The 18901-nt window shown below is 52.8% G+C and overlaps 1 pseudogene across 1 annotated transcript; it reads left to right on the forward strand.

Moving 5' to 3' along the window:
- The first annotated feature begins 62 nt into the window (after positions 1-62).
- On the forward strand, positions 63-16339 carry LOC149332842 (membrane metallo-endopeptidase-like 1; annotated as a pseudogene). Its single transcript, XR_016284905.1, has 4 exons — positions 63-576; positions 1489-1893; positions 4697-4807; positions 13546-16339. The product of XR_016284905.1 is annotated as a membrane metallo-endopeptidase-like 1 (transcript).
- The last annotated feature ends 2562 nt before the right edge of the window (positions 16340-18901 follow it).

An 18901-nucleotide genomic window follows, 5' to 3' on the forward strand; every position in this document is an offset into this window, starting at 1 on the left:
TGTTTGCAGGAAGAGCCTGACCACTTGAGCATGGTCCAGTACGAAACGTGTTGGCCTGGACATTAGCAAGCAAGGCAGTACTCATACCCTCAGGATTGAAGCGCTTTATTTTGATACTCTTTCTTTCCTCTGTAGCCGTTGGTTTCGTTACTTGCGCATAATTTAGCTGCAATGTAAGAACTGTGCAATTTGCCATACCAGCCAGTTTCTCTAAAACGTGTCCTGGCAGGATTTGCTTGTGATGCCAAACGCTTATGCCCAGGTCACCATGCTCAAAGAAAGCGGCAAGGACGGTCATGGCGAAATGCAGCATCCACACCAGCACAATGGATTCAACGCGGAAGCCCTCTCACGCTGTTCCCACCGGGCCCCGGATCCTCAGAGCCCAGCGTGGCCACCGGTGTCCGGCACGAAATCTACGCGAAGGCGGCCACCAACGAAGCTCAGGATGAACCCGAGGTTGTGGAAACCGCAACTGGTGGAGAGCTGCAGCCGCAGAGAATCGGCGAACTGGTCACACTTGGTGCGTCGGCACCTACAGCGGCCGATCAGGCAGATTCAACAACAGCTGTATCCGTACGTGCTGCCCTTAATCGCACTTTGTTGCAGTGATAGTGCACTATAGGGGATATTCTCCGCGTAAAGTGGCGTGGGCTTCGCTGTGTCCTGTTACCAACCTCGGGTCCGCCTGCTAACGAACGAAAAGGTAACCAACCCTTCTAGCTTGCACCTTACGGCCGTGCAATATGCGCTCTTGAGAAAGTCTTCTGTAATCATATGCGGTCCGGGTGCGCCTTGGTGAGGGAGAACTAGCTGGCGCGCACTCTTCGATTGTGCTGGGAGCCGAGAAGCCTAATTCTGTGGCCACATGAAGAACAGTAAAACTAAACCCATGACTACGGCAGGTCAACCTACCGGGGAGTTAGTAATATCTATGAAGGGAGTGTTTAGAAGATTACAATGCAGATAATTCACTACGTACGATGGGCCCGGCGGCCGAGGTTGCATTCGACATACAACTTGGGGAAGAAGGGCGCAGTGGATGTGAAGTTTTTAGTGAGCCTGTATGGGAGGTGGGTGTGTGGGACCTATGGTGGGTACAGGGAGTGTGTATTGGCGGGACCTCATCCCTTGGGAGGTGCATGTAAGAACTGTGACTAGGCAGTAAACTTAATTTCCATTATTAGAGGAATGTGTGAGTTATACCGAAATGGAGGAGACTGGCAGCAGAGTATCCCTAGTGGAACTGGATGCATACGGGCTTTGCAGTAAGTGCCAGGTTTCACGCGGCTTGATGCTCGGCGTAGCTTGGCAGGAAAACTTGAAAAAAAGAACGGGCCTTTCACAAGACTTCCTTTCGAATTCATTAGCGAAGCTCTCTTTCCGCTATAAATATATCGAGTCATCTTCTCGGTTAGCTTTTAACCCTTGTCCTTCTCAAATATCCCCTTTTTATTTTACGTTTGCTCTTTACTAACTCCACAACAGGTGACCGCGTCCAAAAGAAGCGGCAACCGGCGCAAAGGACAGAAGCATCGTGAAAAGATGCGACGCGCCACCAAGGCGGATGGCACCGCGAGGATGGAGCTGCCTGCCACGCTATCCACCGCTGGCACCGAAGCCCACGGCGGCCTTCTGGCCGTCAGCACCTCCCCGTCTAGCGCCCCGAAAGTGAGCAGCGGAGAGGCCTCCACCGACAAGCAGCTGGACGAAGTGCCAGAAGCCGCCATTCCGGAGGCCACCGCCGCAGGTGCCACAGACGGAGGGCAAGAGCAGGTGCAGCAGGCGCCCAGAGAGCCAGTTCCTCCGGTGGAGGCACCTGCAGACCCCCCAGCATCGCATGTGGAGTTTCCGGTGACCGCCACCGCTGCCGGAGGGCTTGATACGGAAGCGGTAAATCCTTCTGCTGGAACGCGCGTCATCGACTTTCTCTGTGGATTCCCGCCGAAAGTCGGTCAGGAACATTATCGGAACGAAAAGTAAATGGTCCATGAGAGCTAGTGCCCTGAAGTTTTGCAGCGGTGCAGTTTAACACTGCAGGCAGAGAACAAGGAGCGCCGCAAGCGCATTCTACCATGCCTAGCATCTATCGATGGAGAGAACCGTCGCGTATATCCAACAATTCTGGACAAAACCGTTCTTGAACGGGAACCGATTCATGAACGCAATTTTTCTCATATACAGTAACATTTCGCTATACCAACCAATACATACGCAGATCCCGCTTCTACAGGCTTGCATTTGTTTTCTATTAACGTTCTTGCTGTTGTTCGAAGTGTTTCTCATTGGTTTTCTATGGGAGTCTTAACTTCACGGTGCAAGTTACGGAAGCAACAAATTTTACTACACATCGGCAGAATGGACCATTACCTTCAAAATTTCCACACCATTACAATATTCCTATATTCAAAACTTTTGTCCAAGAACCTTGGGCATTACTCGGTCCGGTTCAAAGCCTTTCGTGGTCGGTTTACTTGCCCTGCCAGTCGAATATTACCTGCGCTAAGTACAGTGAGGCCGTGGAAAACAACTCAGCCAGTGAGTAGTGAGCTTGAGGGCATTATCTCCAGTACCAACACGCTGTTTATCCATGTCACAAGCAGCGGCTTACCATATTCCTTGAAACGAAAGTACACAACCGATATTTGTGGCATGAAATCATAAACTAATAGGTGGTGAGATGTGAATACCAAGAATTATGGCTAGAAATAAGACAGAGGACAGTGCCCAGGAATCAGCGGAAAGTCAGAAAGCAGATACGAGTTGATATTTCAGCAAAAATTGTAGCTTTTCTGCTTTTCATGCTGGCAAACGCTTCATTACTATTTCTGCACAAAAAGAATGATGTTCTTACGGAGATATTGTGACGAAGACGACGAAGCTGGCAATGGCGCGGGACGGAGCGCTCGCGCTAGGCCAGCGGCCATTAAATCATCTCTTCTCCATTCTTCACCACGCCTCATTCTTCGGCTGGCCGCCACGTTACATTTCGTGTGAGGTGCTGGGGTCCCTTCATCGCCATCCTGGTCCCGGAGCTTCGGTGTCCTGCGCCTGCCATGGACGTCGGCTATGAGTGCCTGGTCCGCGCCGGCCGGCCATGCCCCAGCCCGCCCGACCTGAACCGACCTCGCCGCTCACCCCAGCCCCGTCCCCCGCCCGGACCACAAGACACGGCGACCCAAGACCCGACCGACCCGACCGACCCAAGACCCACACGTGAAGACACCGCCCCTCTGCCCCTGCCGTCCGGTGCGCCCACGGACCTCGGCCGTCAGCTCCTGGCACCCTCCGGCCCGGATTCTTCGTGGACCGGGACTCATCCTTCGATCATCTCATCCACTGTGGCGGCCAGCACCTCACCACTTTCTCCTTTCCGTCCCACCATCCTCTGAAGTTCATCACCATTTTGCGCGTCTCTGTCACCGATCGGGACGATCGCTCGGTGGCCCCGGGAAGTGTGACGAAGACGACGAAGCTGGGAGTGGCTCGGGACGGAGCGTTCGCGCTAGGCCAGCGGCCATTAAATCATCTCTTCTCCATCGTTCCCCACGCCTCATTCTTCGGCTGGCCACCACGTTACAATATATTAGTCAGTTACAAAAAATGAGCATTTTTCGTTCTTCGTTGCCCCGAAGTCGCGGCTTCTGTCCGTGCCCTAGTTACTGACGGTGCTGTTAACCAGGGTTTAATTATTAAAGTGACAGATGCACTGCTAAAAAAAAATTTGGCGAGGTTCAGCTCTTCTAAACCTTGTTATACAGAGCGAAAGCTATTTTGCGTTGCTTCACAAGTCTAGCTTCTCCTTGCTCCTCGGTTTCAGCGGCTCTTTTAGCTCGTGTGCCCTGCAGTACACCTTCTCGGCGAGCTATATCGCCTGGATGATCGTACGCGGCTTGGCGGCGACGCCAAAGAGGACACACACGGTCCGGCGCGCGCCTCATCCGTGGCGAAACCGAAGCAGTAACCGCACGCGTAGCAACTGTTGCGCTCTCTCCTAGTAACGTGGCATCACAATGGCGAAGCCGGCTAGCACGCGCAGCTGCGCCTCTGCCAGCCTTCCTTCTCCTAGTCATGTGGCATCACAGCGAGGGAGCCGGCGAGTGCGCGCAGGTGCGCCACTGCTTCGCGGGTCACGTGGTGTGTCTATGCTCCGCGGCCTCAAGGTCAGACACACATCAAGGTTGACCTTGGAGTGCATGTAATAGAGCTTTCGCTCTGAAACGTGTTTGAAGAGTGCTAAAAGATATATGAAATCACATCCTCAGGAGCGTTCTCGGTAAAAACAGGTCAGTGGCAGTGGCCATTAGCCTTTAGTGCACTCTGCTCCGGCGATGGCCAAGCTGTGGTGTTGATGATGATTATGATAATGATGTAGGGCAATGTCCTGTCATACCTACTGTGCCGGCTCTCACGGTTTTGTATTTTGTCAGGAGGTGCCGCACTTTCGAAAGCAGGCATATCCAGCGTCCCGTCTGCGTTATGATATCTCGGGTCGCTTTTAAGAACCCTAGAGTGTAGGCTTAACTCGGTGCCCGCTGGTAGCTACTGGCGAACTCCAGACGGCTTCCCAATCTCAGAAACAAGGCTAATTCTGAAGAATAAAAATGCATCAATCTCTAAAGTCCCTTGAACACATTGTCGAGCATATAGTTACAATAGGATTGCCTAACTTTGGCAAATATATCCGCTCTTGCAGGGCAAGAGAAATCGCTTGGATCGCATCGCAAGGCGGAAATCGGTAGCGACCATGCCCCGGAAACCATCGACAGCGGATCTGGTGAAGACGATGACCAACCTCGAGAGCATAGTGAGTGCACTGCACACGGACCCTTCTTCCATTCCTCCGTATTTCATGAGCATTAGGCGCGTGAGGTGAGACAAACAGTAGAGCCGACTCTGGATGAGTCCGATGCAATGAAAAAAAAATATCATGCTCTGCAAGAGCAAAGCTGGAATGTGCAAACAAGCACTTGACCACACTAACGACTGCTTGGCTACTTTTCAAATAACTGCAAACATCTTTCATTATTTTTTTAAATTTTGATGTTTTTAGCTTTTGTTTTATTTTGCCTGGTGCATATTTGACGCGAGGCTGATGCGGCTGCGCGAGGCGCCGTGGTATAAAAGCGAAAGCCTGTAATGCCTCATCGTTGTCGACAGAAGGTTGTCAGCAGATGTGTCCCGCTTTTTGTAGTCAGACCAGAAAAAAGTATTTGTGCACGATGGGATTCGAACCACCATCCTTCCGTTCCGCAGCCGAGCGTGCTAATCGCTACGCTACTTCCTGCCAACGCGTATTTAATTCTCCTTGCCTCTAACTCTGGAAAGTGTTCGCAGAAAGGCGTCGAATCAGACGGATGCCTCCCAAACGCCCTCCAGTGTCTCCAGCATTTAATATTCACAAACAATTGTGTATTTAATTAACATCTTAACCACACCTCAGTGACACAAGCAGCAACAACCACACCTCAGTGACACAAGCAGCAACACCGCACTAAAGGCTTTCGCCTGACCGCACTTCAGGTCAACAAGGTGCCCCCACCTGAATGTTTTTATACGTGAGAGCGCGGTAGCTTTCCAAGACGTCAACGGAGGCGGAGTTTGTACACGTCATCCACCCTCTAGAAGTTCGCTCACGCCACCTTGGATGACGCTGTGGAAATTTCTACCACCAGTGCTGCTGCCTTGCCGTACAGACTATGTTAACCTCATGTGAAGGCACTCGTCGTGGCTATGAGGTACCGTCCTCACACATGTGAAACAGCGCGAAAGAATCCCGAAGGCGAAGCGAAAAAATGGCTGTGGCTCAACTTGGTTAAGCCTGGAAATTGCGAAAGCAATTGCGCCTTACTGCAATTGCGCACGCAATTAGATGTAATGTAGATGAGTATGCATCTAACCACCCCCAGAAATTGGTGTATGTAGCCTTGAACGTGAAGAGCTTGCACGTTCTCGCCGAGCTGCATACTGGGCACGTCGCTTAGAGAGTCTTCTTTCACGCTCTTCCTCCGTCTCTGTAGCTCGCTGTCGTTTCCTCCGTTCGTTACGACGAGCTGCCTTAGCGCTAGGCGGCATTGTCGCGAAGCAGATGTTAAGCCGCCGGTGGTTGGCACCGCCATTGCTCGCTGACGGCGCGAGTTGGGCCCTCAGCTCTTCGGCGTGACGTCACAACACCTGTTGCGCTCCTAGCGGAGAGCGCGGGAGTTAGGCGCCGGTGATGGCCACCGCCGCTTCTTTCGACGGCGCGAGATGGTCGCTCAGCTCTTCGGCGTGTCGTCACGCATGACGTCACACAGGGTTCAGCTAAAGGTAAATGGTGGTCACCGCCGCGGCACGGCAGAGGCGTGAAAATGAAAGCAGTATTGCTTTCGCAATAAAAGGGACAGGAAAGAGACGTTGACTGCAACTGATTATCTTTGACTCTGGCTTCCCATATATTCCGCTAGTTTCGCTCAGTAAAATTTAGTTTTCACAGCGCTCTTTCCTGTCCCTTCTTCGTTTCGCCTTCGGGCTTCTTCTTTCTCGCTGTTTCATGTATGTCAAAATGGACCAACTAGCCCAGCGAAAAGTTCTCCATGAGGTACCGTATTCGCTTCGCCCATGAAATTCCTGGGTTTGAATCCGATCTATGCAATTGGATATTTTCTGTTTGTGTGACGCGCAAGGACCGCACACACATGGCTGAAATATCTCACCGCGGCCAGTAACGCTGGCGCATTGAAACAGTACCGCTGCAGGATGTGGGGAGAGGATGGCCACAACAGGAGCGCCGCTTCTTTCCGCAATCTGGCTGGCTTCTTGCGGCTTTGCGTAGGCGCAGAGACAGAGAATCTGTCTATTGTCAGGAATCAGTTTTCTTGGACTTCAGTTATAAATGTGAGGCAACTCAATATTGAAAGATGCCGTTATGACTATATGTTTGGGATTGGCCTAATCTTGAGATGAGTAGCAAAACCTCGTTTTTAAAGTTGGTCCTGAGCTTGCAAGAGTAGTTCGACTGCCATAGAAAACCGATGCGGTGCATTTTTGAAATTGAATAACAGAAAAACCTGGGAGTGTACCAAGGGAGATATTCTGCGGATATAGTGATTTATGATAAGCGATAAATTGCCTTCTTAAACAAGTTTCCACTGAAAAAAAAAGCAATGACGGACGATTTAGCGTAGTTAGGTTAAATGCGAACTAGGTGCTCTAATATTTTGGTTTTCACATCAGTTTCGGGTCGCGGCTCGCTTTTCACGGTCAAGCAGGCGTCAGACTAAGACCGGCTAAATCGTAGAGTGGGAGTCTTACTAAAGCTAAAGGGGACATTTCAGCTGCGAATTAAGGGTATGACGCGATAGCATGATTCTCGGCTTTACGTTCATGGGTCCCTGGGAGTCCTCTCACCAATCCTTGCGCAGTGGTGCAGCGGTTAAGCCATGCGCCACTGCCTTGCAATGGCAGGTGCTGCCGCCGGTTTGGCTTCTGTGACCCAGGTTGCTCTTCTCGAGAGACCTCTCACGAGAAATCATTAATTTAATCGCCGCCTGCCACGGTGTTTAGTCAGCTCACAATCCGCTCAGCAGATTGTGACGACGCCACCAGGCCGCGTGACCATGGTGGCCCACATAGGTCTCGCCGACGAGGTAGCTCGAGGGTATACGAGCCGAGCTTCCTCCCAATCGGACGATCTACCCGACCGAGTCAGCCCTACGTACTCAGACATTCTCAACTACTATAAGGGGGTACGGATCCGCTATCCGCCGCCTCATCCTGATCTAAATCAACTAGAGGCAGTGTATTGGCGAAGATTGCAGACAGGAACATTCCCAAACCTGCATATCCTTAGCAAGATTTACCCGACGCAATATCGGGACACTTGCCCGTGGTGTGGTAGCAAACCATCGTTGTACCACATAACGTGGGAATGCAGTAAAAACGACAACTTTCGCAAAGACCCGAGTGCAGAACAGTGGGAGAGCCGGCTCTCCAGCGGCGATCTGGGTTGCCAACAAGGTCTTATCCAGCACGCCCAACGAGCAGCGAAGCTCAGCGGATCCCTGGAATAGGGGCACCGACCCTGTGAGAAGAAGGAAGATGGACCTCTTCTTTCTCGTCTGCTACTAGCACCTTTCTAGAGAAATTAAAGTCTTTCCTACCTACCTACCTATCTTCTTCGGGGATTTATCGCTCACAACGCCTCCGACGACGACTACAATGCCGGATTTTCTGCACAAGAGCCTTAATAATATTCCTTAAATATTGCCACGCGCCTAACGCGCCGCGTGGCCTCCGCGCTGAGTCGAAGACGACGACGAAGGGGCAGTCGGCTCTCGTGGCGCGCTGTTCTGTTCTGTGTCGTGGAAGCTGGCTCGATAATTAAAAAAGGGCTCCCAGTCTTGGGTTCTTCTCGACGTCTACCTTCACGGCTCCTCTGGCCGTGACACTGGTGGAGGTGCGGCCGATGCTCCCTACTCCTGAGGACGACTCGACACGCCCGCCTCTTGTGACCACCCCTGTCCATCGTGCCAGCCGGAGAATCCGAGGCTTGTCCCCCGAGGCCCTCCCTTTTGTCGGTGAGCCCTCGACTACCCCTACGCTCATGGCGACGCCAATACCCGCCCTGCCTCCGACTGTTCCTGCAGCCAGCCCTACCTATCTCACTCTTCAGACCCCACGAACGCCTAAGCCCTTTCACGGTGACCTGTTTGAAGATGCAGAAGATTGGTTGGCGCACTACGAAGGGGTTGCGACCTTCAACTGCTGGGACGCCGCTACAAAGCTGCGTAACGTGTACTTTAGCCTTGAGGACTCTGCACGTACCTGGTTCGAAAACCGTGAGGCTACTTTCTCGACGTGGCAGGACTTTCGACGTCAGCTCCTGAGTACGTACGCCAACAGCGACCGCCGGGAGAGCGCGGAGCGTACCCTGTCCTCTAGAATTCAGCTTCCCAATGAGGGTGTTGCCATGTACGTCGAGGATGTGACGCGTCTTTGCCATCGCGCCGATCCGGCCATGCCTGAAGAAAAAAAGCTGCGGCACCTCATGCGCGGCGTGAAAGACCAGCTCTTTTCCGGCCTCGTGCGGAACCCGCCCAACACCGTCGCGGAGTTTCTGGCCGAGGCCGTCCACATGGAGAAATTGCTGCAGCAGAGATCGCAACAGTACGCCCGGCAACTGCGTCCGTCGTCGACACTGTCAACGTTGGACCGATTCGACCATGATCCCAGGACGAATCCGGACTCCCTTCGCGAACTCATCCGTTCAGTGGTCCGCGAGGAGCTGCAGCACCTTCAAGGAACCTTTGCCCCTCGCGTCGATTCCGTCACCAGCGTCATCCGCGAGGAAGTCCGGCAGGCCCTCAGAGCACCAGACGCTGCAGTTGTACCGGCGCCGCAACCGACTCCATACGATCCCGCGCCGTACCCGACTCCGGTCCAGCCAGTCACTTACGCGGACGTCGTGCGCCGCGCGGCCCCATCTCCTGGGCCTTTGCCTTACACCGCACCATTGGTCGCGGTGCACTCTGCTCAGCCTACTCCTTACTGGGCGGATCGGCGCCAGGCACCGCGGAAGACTGACCTCTGGCGCACTCCGGATCAACGCCCGCTCTGCTACCACTGTGGTGAGGCCGGCCATCTCTACCGGCGGTGCCCCTATCGCGCAATGGGACTACGCGGTTTTTCTGTCGACAGCCCCCGTCCACGCCCTGGAGAGCGCCCTCAAGAGATCGCCGAGTATGTCACCCGCCAGCGTAGTTCACCATCTCCTCCGCGCCGCGAGTCGCGATCGCCCTCTCCACGCCGGTCTTCGCCCTCTGGGTCCCGTTTCGCCTCAGGACAACGTGGTTCCTCGAGCCCTCGTCGGGAAAACTAGCTCCGGCGGCCTTTGGAGGCGAGGCCGCCGAACGCCGTTCCGACGCAAAGCTTCCACCGCCGCAGCAACTTAATCGCCCCGACGTCGGATGCCACAACGCTGCGCAGTTTTCTCCGACGCGCCTTTCGACTCACCGCGATGCCCTAACCCCAATCGCCGACCCGCTTCCGCCGCCGCACGTACCCAATCGCCCCGACGCCGAACGCCGCATCGCCGAAGAGTTTCCCTCAACCCGCCGCTTGAATCGACCCGACGACGCAACCCCAGTCGCCGACCAGTTTCCGCCGCCGCACCGACTGAGTCATCCACAACAGCCATCGACGGGCCGCGCTGAAGGAAGGGTCTCTTTGGATATCCCTGTTCTCGTCGACACAAAGGAGGTTAGCGCGTTGGTCGATACGGGCGCAGATTACTCTATCCTTAGCGGACGGCTTGCGACGGCCCTGAAAAAAGTGACGACACCCTGGGACGGTCCCGACATACGCACGGCAGGCGGACATCTTGTCGCACCACTCGGCATGTGTGCGGCCCGGGTTACGGTTCGAGGCTGCACATTTGTTGCCACGTTTCTCGTTCTCCGCGAATGTTCTCGCGATGTCATCCTTGGCATCGACTTTCTTCGCGAGCACGGTGCGATCATAGACCTCCCGAACCGCTTGGTGACGTTTTCTACCGCAATGGCCACAGAAGAACCAGCGCACCAGGGTTCTCGGTCCGCCCTGCGAGTCGCCGACGATAACGTTACGGTGCCACCACGTGCCAGCATTCTCACGAGAGTTACCTGCGACGAGCCACATAGGGGACTCCGGGTTGTCGAGCCTAATGTCTCCCTCGTACTCACTAAGGGGGTTGCGGTGGCACGGGGCCTTGGATCCTTTCATGAAGGTTGTACAGAGGTCCTTGTCACCAACTTCTGCAATGAACATCGACATCTGTTCCGTGGCACAGCCATCGCTTACGTCGACCATGTTCAGGAAGTGGCCGAATGCTTTGCTTGTGCGGAGGACACACCTGAAGCTGACGCCGAAGCGGTCACCAGCGTAGACATAAATCCTGGCCTTCCACCCACTGAAAAGAGGCAACTCCAGGACCTCTTGCGGGAGTTTGGTGCCTGTTTCACGTCGTCGTCCAAAGTGCGCCAAACGTCGATCGTTAAACACCGCATTATCACGCATGAAGGAGCCCGACCCATCCATCAGCAGCCCTATCGTGTGTCCCCTCGTGAGCGAGATGCTATTCAAACACAGGTCGAAGAGATGCTCACAGACGGCGTCATCCAACCGTCAAGCAGTCCGTGGTCGTCTCCTGTCGTCCTCGTGAAAAAGAAAGACGGGACACTACGGTTCTGCGTCGACTACAGGAAGCTGAACAGTGTGACCAAGAAAGACGTGTACCCGCTACCGCGTATCGACGACTCCCTCGACCGACTTCGTCAAGCCAAGTACTTCTCTTCGGTCGACCTCAGAAGTGGTTATTGGCAGATAGAAGTTGATGAGAGGGACCGTGAGAAAACCGCATTCATTACACCGGACGGGCTGTATGAATTTCGCGTCCTCCCATTCGGGCTCTGCTGTGCTCCTGCCACGTTCCAAAGAATGATGGACACCGTTCTCACCGGTTTGAAGTGGCAGACCTGTCTTGTTTATCTTGACGATGTCATCATTTTTTCCGCAACGTTCACGGAACATCTGCACCGCCTCAGGACTGTCCTCAAAGCTGTTCGATCCGCCAACCTCTCCACGTGTGGGTGTGGACACCAGTGCGCCGCAAGGGATTGTGCGAAAAGCTTTTAAATAGGTATTTTGGCCCGTACAGAGTCCTGCGCCGCCTGAACAGCGTCAACTACGAAGTTGTCCCCCATGGAACTGTGGTCGCCGGCCCTCAGAGTCAACGGCCTGAAATCGCGCATGTAGTGCGCTTAAAGCCGTACTTTTCGCGTGACTGAGCGCTGAGTGAGCGCTCCTCCCCTCACTGTACATACCCCATTCCACATCGAGACGATGTTTGCTTTCGCGGGGGGGGGGAATAATGCCACGCGCCTAACGCGCCGCGTGGCCTCCGCGCTGAGTCGAAGACGACGACGAAGGGGCAGTGGGCTCTCGTGGCGCGCTGTTCTGTTCTGTGTCGTGGAAGCTGGCTCGATAATTAAAAAAGGGCTCCCAGTCTTGGGTTCTTCTCGACGTCTACCTTCACGGCTCCTCTGGCCGTGACAATATTTTGTTCTATGAAATTATACGACCATAGCCTGAGCTTTCTGTCTCACGACGACACTGCTCGCGAATCCGTTGAGGACTAACCTTGCGTAGCGACAGGAAAAAGTGAGGAAACATAGTCAATGGAAGATGTAGGTCATTTCTTTTTTTTTTTCAGGGATGAGGGGAGGTGGTTGTATTTTAGGGTTGTAGTTGACATAAAAGGGAGACTGACAATGACTGCACCTCAGACGTCTTGTTGCGTCTTGGTACGGACGCACGTGATGGCTTCGTGACGAGCGTCGGCCGTCTCTTGCGCGCAGCGGCAGTATCAGTCGTGCAAGGCTTGGCGCTGTTACTGGACTCGCCACTAGGAAGCTCCCCGACTGAGCCGGTTTCGTGACATAGTCCTCCCGCATCGCCATACTCACAGGCAGATGTACAACAGACTGAAAAGGTAGCTGTCCCGCCTCTAGTGCTGTCGTACCCGCATTGCGGTGCCGGAGTCCTCAAAATCAACTTCGGAAGGGCGCTCGTTCTCACGCCTCGCTGACGCCTCGACTTGGTCCTCTTTCAGTAGCACCAAATGTGAGAGAGGCAAACTCCGTGCGTCTATATGAGCGAATAAAACTAACAGTGCAAAACCGCTACGCAGACGTGGCGGTCCTAATATTTTAAAAAGTATATGTAGCAAGAAGAGGAGCCGATATGGACACTTGAGGAGGCTCGCCTTATTTCTGTTCTGGCATCCTGCACATATAAGGGGAAAGCACAGCAAAAGCTACGAGGAAGTGCACGTCCATGCACACACGTCTTGCGCTACCTTTTCTGTCATTGTGCGGGGCGCACGCTTCCCTGTTATCACGTGACTACCTCGTGCACGCAGCCCGCGTGCATCGCGCCTTGTTCAGCCTTCGTCGTCATCGGCCGGAACACAAGGCTCTAAACGCCGCTGAACGCTTCGAAACGCCTCTCGGACGCTGGCCGTACACCACAATCTAGCCGCTGCAAACAAGCATGCGGCTTGTTAACCAAAATCGCGCGCGCTCACAGTAAGTAGAGGAAACTGACGATTACGCCATGGCGCGCAGTGCAGGAAACTCGCCGATGGGAGCACTTGATAGCGTGGCTCAAGGTATGGTTGCCTTAGCTGTGTTAAAGCAAGAGCGTGTGCGTCGCCATAGGGGCATTCTTATGGGTGTTGACAACTGGATCATGTCATGAGAAACTGGATTAAGGAAGGGGTGAAAAGGGAGGAGATATAGAAAAATACCATTTACCATAGCTATAACAGAATTTCGCGACATACACAACAGGCTTATTAACGTCCACTTTTGTCACTAATTGCATAAAGAAAAGATTACTATTAAACAAGCTCTGCTTCTACGCGTCTCTCTGTAACAAATATGTCATATGATACTGTGTTTCTAAGGAAACAGGCATGGACTGTTCAATTTTCGCCACATAATAAAGCCAGGTATTTTGACGTTGCAGATCCAGTCCCCACAGCAGCCAGCCTTCGATACATAGAATCGAATCCTGACCAGGACGGACATAACCATGACGTCGGTGGGCGCTGGAACCGGCCTCCTCTTCTGCTGCCTCGTCGTCTTTCTGCTCGTCATCTCAAAGCAGAAGACCATCAGCCCCCATTACTGCCGCACCGAGGACTGCGATCGGCACGCAGCGCTTCTCACCAACAACCTAAACTGGCAGCTAGATCCATGCGAAGACTATGCGGCCTTCGTCTGCTCAGCGTGGGAGCCCTCAAGCGACCACCGCCACCTAGCTACGACAGCCATGGCTGACCTGCGCTTCAGCTGGTACGACCTCTTCAGGGACACCTTGCCGAAAGGGTCTCTCACGCTCCCCGCCGGCAAGAATCCGCTGGCCATGAACGAGATGTGCGTGAGCAGTTTCCCTAAGAACGCTTCGCAGATTTCGTGGGTTCACAGCGTCGTCAGGAATTACATTATTCGCTGGCCGGAGACGCCCACAGGGACGCTAACACCGTTGGAGATTCTCGTAGGCCTCAGTTACAAGTTGCAGTGGTCTTTCTCGATCACGGTGAACGTGTTGCGCTCGTCATCATCCGGAAAGCGCCGCGTCTTTGTTAGTCCTGGCCTCTACCTGCCCCTTCTCAAGAAGCACCACCACGCAGTCAGACAGCTATACACCAAGTACTGGGAGCAGTTCCTCTCATCCTTCTACCCCGACAGCGCTACTAGGCCGCCAGCGAACCAAGAAACCGTCGACGAGATCCGTAGAATGAAAGGAGACATAATCGACACCCCGGACGGTGTGTCCACGTCCAACAGGAAGACGCGAGCCCTCTTCTCCTTCGGCGAGATCGGCTCCCACGGGTCAAATGTATCTGCGACCGAGTGGACCCAGAGCTTCCAAGCTGGGCTTTCGCTCCAGCCGGGCCTGGACGTTCGCGATGAGATGATTATCACCGACTTATCCTTCCTTCAAACAGTCGCCAAAATTATGGCCGAGTGCAGGACGGTTCAACTCAAGAAGCACATAGAATGGCTTATCGTGCCATACTTCAGTGCAATGGCCGACTATTCCCTTTTGGTTCGCTACTTCGGCAGCCAGGAGAAAGCTGAACTGCTGCTTCCGGTATACTGCGCACACCACGTGGAAGCCTCGTTCAAGGTCCTCGTCCTTGATCTCGCCTTCTACTCGCGATTTGCGGAAAGAGATCACCAGACCATCACCACTGGCTTCAATAGCCTCATCTCGGCAGCAGTGAACAGGATCAACGATGCGCACTGGATGGACTACCAGAGTAAGCCGCTGTCAACAGAAAAGTTTTTGTCCGTGAAAAATGCCTTTTGGCCGCCAGCTGCGCTTCTCGAAGGCGATGTGCTCGAAAAGCTATACGTAGAATTTGTCGAGAAAGAGCCATCGTATGCCCATTATTGGGTCAATACACGCTTGGCGGGAAGGGCAATGCAGAGGACTCAAGAATACTGCGATGTCCTGCTTCTGCTAGGCAACCAATACGCTCACTACGCCACCTATGACTACATCTCCAACGCAGCGAAGCTCGCAATGGCAGTGGCCAGCGTTCCCGCGTACTATATATAGCAGAGGGACTAATGCCGTGCTCTACGGTGGCCTCCTTTTCATAATGGCCATGCAACTGGTGAAGGCGCTGGATAGGCAAGGGATCAAGTGGACGGTCAACGGGACCATGGTAGACGGCACCATCCTGTCCAATTCCACGCTGGCAGCATTCCTCGCTCGAGAAGAATGTCATCACGGCGCGGAAAACGCGCGCGTGTTCCCCGAAGTGCCCGCCCTGGAGGTCACTTACTCCGCACTGACGGAGTCGAAGCTTCATTTGGAAGGCGGCCATTCGGCGCTGGGCGAAAGGCTCCCCGAAGGGCACGTCTTCTTCATGGCCTTCTGTTTCCTGACCTGTGCGAGCGGTGGCGACCGGAACCCCAGCGCAGCAGACTGCAACAAGGTCGTGAGGAATTCCGAGCTCTTCGCCAAAGCGTACAATTGTCCGCTCGGAAGCAAGATGAACCTAGAGAAAAATTGTTTGTTATTCAAGTGAGCAAGGTGATTTTGCCGCAACCTGCGACATTACTGCGGATCCGTCAAATGCCTCAGGAGTAAATGCGTATTTTATTTCGACATCAAAATTTTCCCAGTAGAGCCGCTTAATTCTTATCTGTATTCCTGTCCTTCACTTTTGGAGATGCTTTACGCCATCGCTGTTAACGTCTCTCCCGGACATCCCCTGGATATTGTGGTGAACTTCTATACAACTTCAGGGATTGTTTTTATGGACAGGTAACAGTCAGTACAGTGTAGTTCTCCTTTTTCCTCTTGTTTATTTTCTCCCCGCTGTGAAGCCATGCTTTATTCCTCAACATATGCTGCCCTGAAACTCAATATAGCTTGTTGCTTCACTATGTAGAATGTATTAGTTGAAAACAGGCTTGATTTGAACTCATAAGGCGAGTATGCTTGAATAAATCTCAGCTCCTGGTTGGCTTGCATCCCAGTCCTCAAGGTAAGGCTGCGAAGAGCCTAAGTCGTTGGCTGCATGGTTTCTATTGTCTGCGCTGTATGAGTGATGAACTTCGATGATTGTGGTAATGATGACTAGTACGGTTGTAGGTTTTTTAGTTAGCTGGCATACGCAGCACGCTGTCGTTAATTCGTGCGCTGTTTCATCACCGTTTAAACAGTTCGTCCTGTAGCCAATTTAAGCTAGTGAATGCGGCTAGTTTCAAAAATTCTTGTGCTTGTCACCTGAGTGCCTTTGGTGTGCCTTCTAGCGTTGGTGTGAAGACTCATCAGATGCCCGACACCCGTGTATATCCTCTGCACCTATGAACTCTTGCTTCAGCCAACAGAGTTCAACGGATTTCAGTTACGGTCTTGCAGTTCCTATGACCTGTCTTGACAGAGTCCTACGTGCGCACGAGATTCCCTATACCTGCGCAGGTGTTCGCAACTCCAAACGGACTGTAGAGCTGTGGTACATTAGAACTGCTGTGTTCTCTCGACACGCCCCGTTTTACCCAGATTGTGCAGGTATTTGTATGCGGATTGCTGCTTGCTAGCAACATTTGCGCTAGCCAGCAACAAATCGTCTTGGGCGACGGAAACAAAAGGCCTTGATGAGGTGATGCATACATATTGTAAAAAACAGTGTCAGTGTATTCTATTCCAAACGATTCTTGTCATCCTGTCGTCTGTCTAGCGACGACATGGGGCAATGAAAGTGTAGAGTCAATGGAATTCTAATGATACCCTCCTCCAGTGTTCTGTGGGAAAGCGTGACATCACCATACACGCGCGCCGTAAGTTCCGCACTGAATGAAAGCGATCCACACAGCTCTTGTCGCTTGAAATGTACCTGATGTGTGTGCTCGGCAATAACTCAAAAACGCGCCACGTACTTACATCGGCCTTTTTAATGCAGGCAAAACATTTATAAAGCATATAATCAATCAATCATTGCTCTGCAGGCGTTCTGCTATAGCGCGGAAACCTGTTCCAGTGGTGGCTCTGCATTACTGGCATCACAAAAGCACTGCGGCGCTTACCGGCTCTATTGTCTCTTAAGTTCAGTTCCGAGCAGACTTCAGAGTCTTGATACGTGAAAACTGCTGTGCTCTCTCTACATACCGCGTTTTAGCTACGACGTGCAGAAATCAGTATGGATTGCTGCCTGCTAGCTACAACTAGCAACTAACAATGTGCTCGTCGACCACTCCGGCAAGAAAATGACTTTGTTCCGCGCACGTTGATTCTTTTTAGACTGGTTCGCGGTCCCGCTGCAGCGTGCCATCGATTTCAGGAAAATCGCTAATAGAGGGGCATTGCACTCCTGCCTCTTTTGGATGAAGGATTTGTGCTGGAGGGAAGCAAGATGTGGCTATACTAACTTCCGTCCTTCCATTGTATACGCATACTACTGATCTGTGTAGTCGTGGTGCAGTTTTCAAGCCCAGAGTGTATTTTGGTTGTGTCACAAGCATCAGAACAGAAATTAACCGGCAGTGAAACCAGGCTATAGCATATCAGTTTCCTTGAATCAATTTCGGCATGCAAAAATTCAGGGGGCACTTTGACTGTCTAAAGTGGGTAGAGGCGGAAGCGTTTTCCGCACCACCTTCGCTGTTTCTGTGGCACTGGTGGCGTCACATATAATTGAGTACTCATTACTAAGTGATGACAAATCACTAATTAATGGTTAATTACTGATTAATGTATGAATACTAATTAACTGCTAATTAATGACGATTAAGCTCCGCCTTTAGGAGTGGAACGCGACAGCGTGTTGTAGCGCTGCCAGGGAGTCCACGGAACGCTACCACCCGTTCGGCGCGATACCTTGCCCTTTGAACGCAACGCTTTTTGAGGAAAGGAAATGGCGCAGTAATTCTCTGTCCTCTCGGTGGACACCTGAACCGCACCGTAGAGGAAGGGAGGTGGGAGTGAAAGAAGATAGATAAAGAGGAGCCGTAATGAAGAAAATGAAAATTGTATTTGAGGAAAGGAAATTACGCAGTAACTGTCTCACATATCTCGGTGGACACCCGTCAAAATTCAGGGGGGCACTTTTTTGACCTAAAGTGTGGTCACTGATGTGTGGTTAAGATGTTAAGCTTCGCCCCTAAGAGTGGAACGCGACAGCGTCTTGCAACGCAGCCAGGGAGTCACTAATCGCCAGGCCTTTCTTCGGATGGAGGGCGAGGAATACTGCCCTTACATGATGGGAACACGGGGTACCCCTCAGGGAGCAGTGTTATCACCGCTCCTGTTCAACATTCCTATGATGCGCCTCCCAAGCCAATTGGCCCGGGTGGAAGGCATTCAACACGCGTTATATGCAGATGATATTACAATTTGGACCACTCAGGGGAGCCTTGGGGACATGGAGGACCGCCTTCAGCAGGCTGCTTCCATAGTCGATGCGTATGCTAATGACTGTGGGCTCCAATGTGCTCCAGCGAAATCAGAGCTTCTGCATGTCAGAGCGAACCCAAAGGATAGGACAGCAATACACATCTCTCTGTCAGGAGGTCCTATTAGAGAGGTGGAGGAGCTCCGTATTCTGGGCCTTTTCATTCCCCAGAGACTCAGACCGGACTCCACTATTGCGAAACTCAAGAGAGTAGGCGAACAGGTAGGGCGCATGATCCGCCGCGTTTCCAACAAGCGGGGTCGTCTGCGGGGCAGGGACGCGCTTCGGCTCGTCTATGCCTTCGTGACTAGCCGGATCCTCTACGCCGTGCCATATCTCCGCAATACTAAGCAAGACGAGGCGCGAATAGACGCCATCATCCGCAAGGCAACTAGGGGGCGCTGTGAGCGC

This window comes from Amblyomma mixtum, chromosome 8, assembly GCF_055824585.1.
Source record: "Amblyomma mixtum isolate Tamu chromosome 8, ASM5582458v1, whole genome shotgun sequence".
Classification (NCBI taxonomy): Eukaryota; Metazoa; Arthropoda; class Arachnida; order Ixodida; family Ixodidae; genus Amblyomma; species Amblyomma mixtum.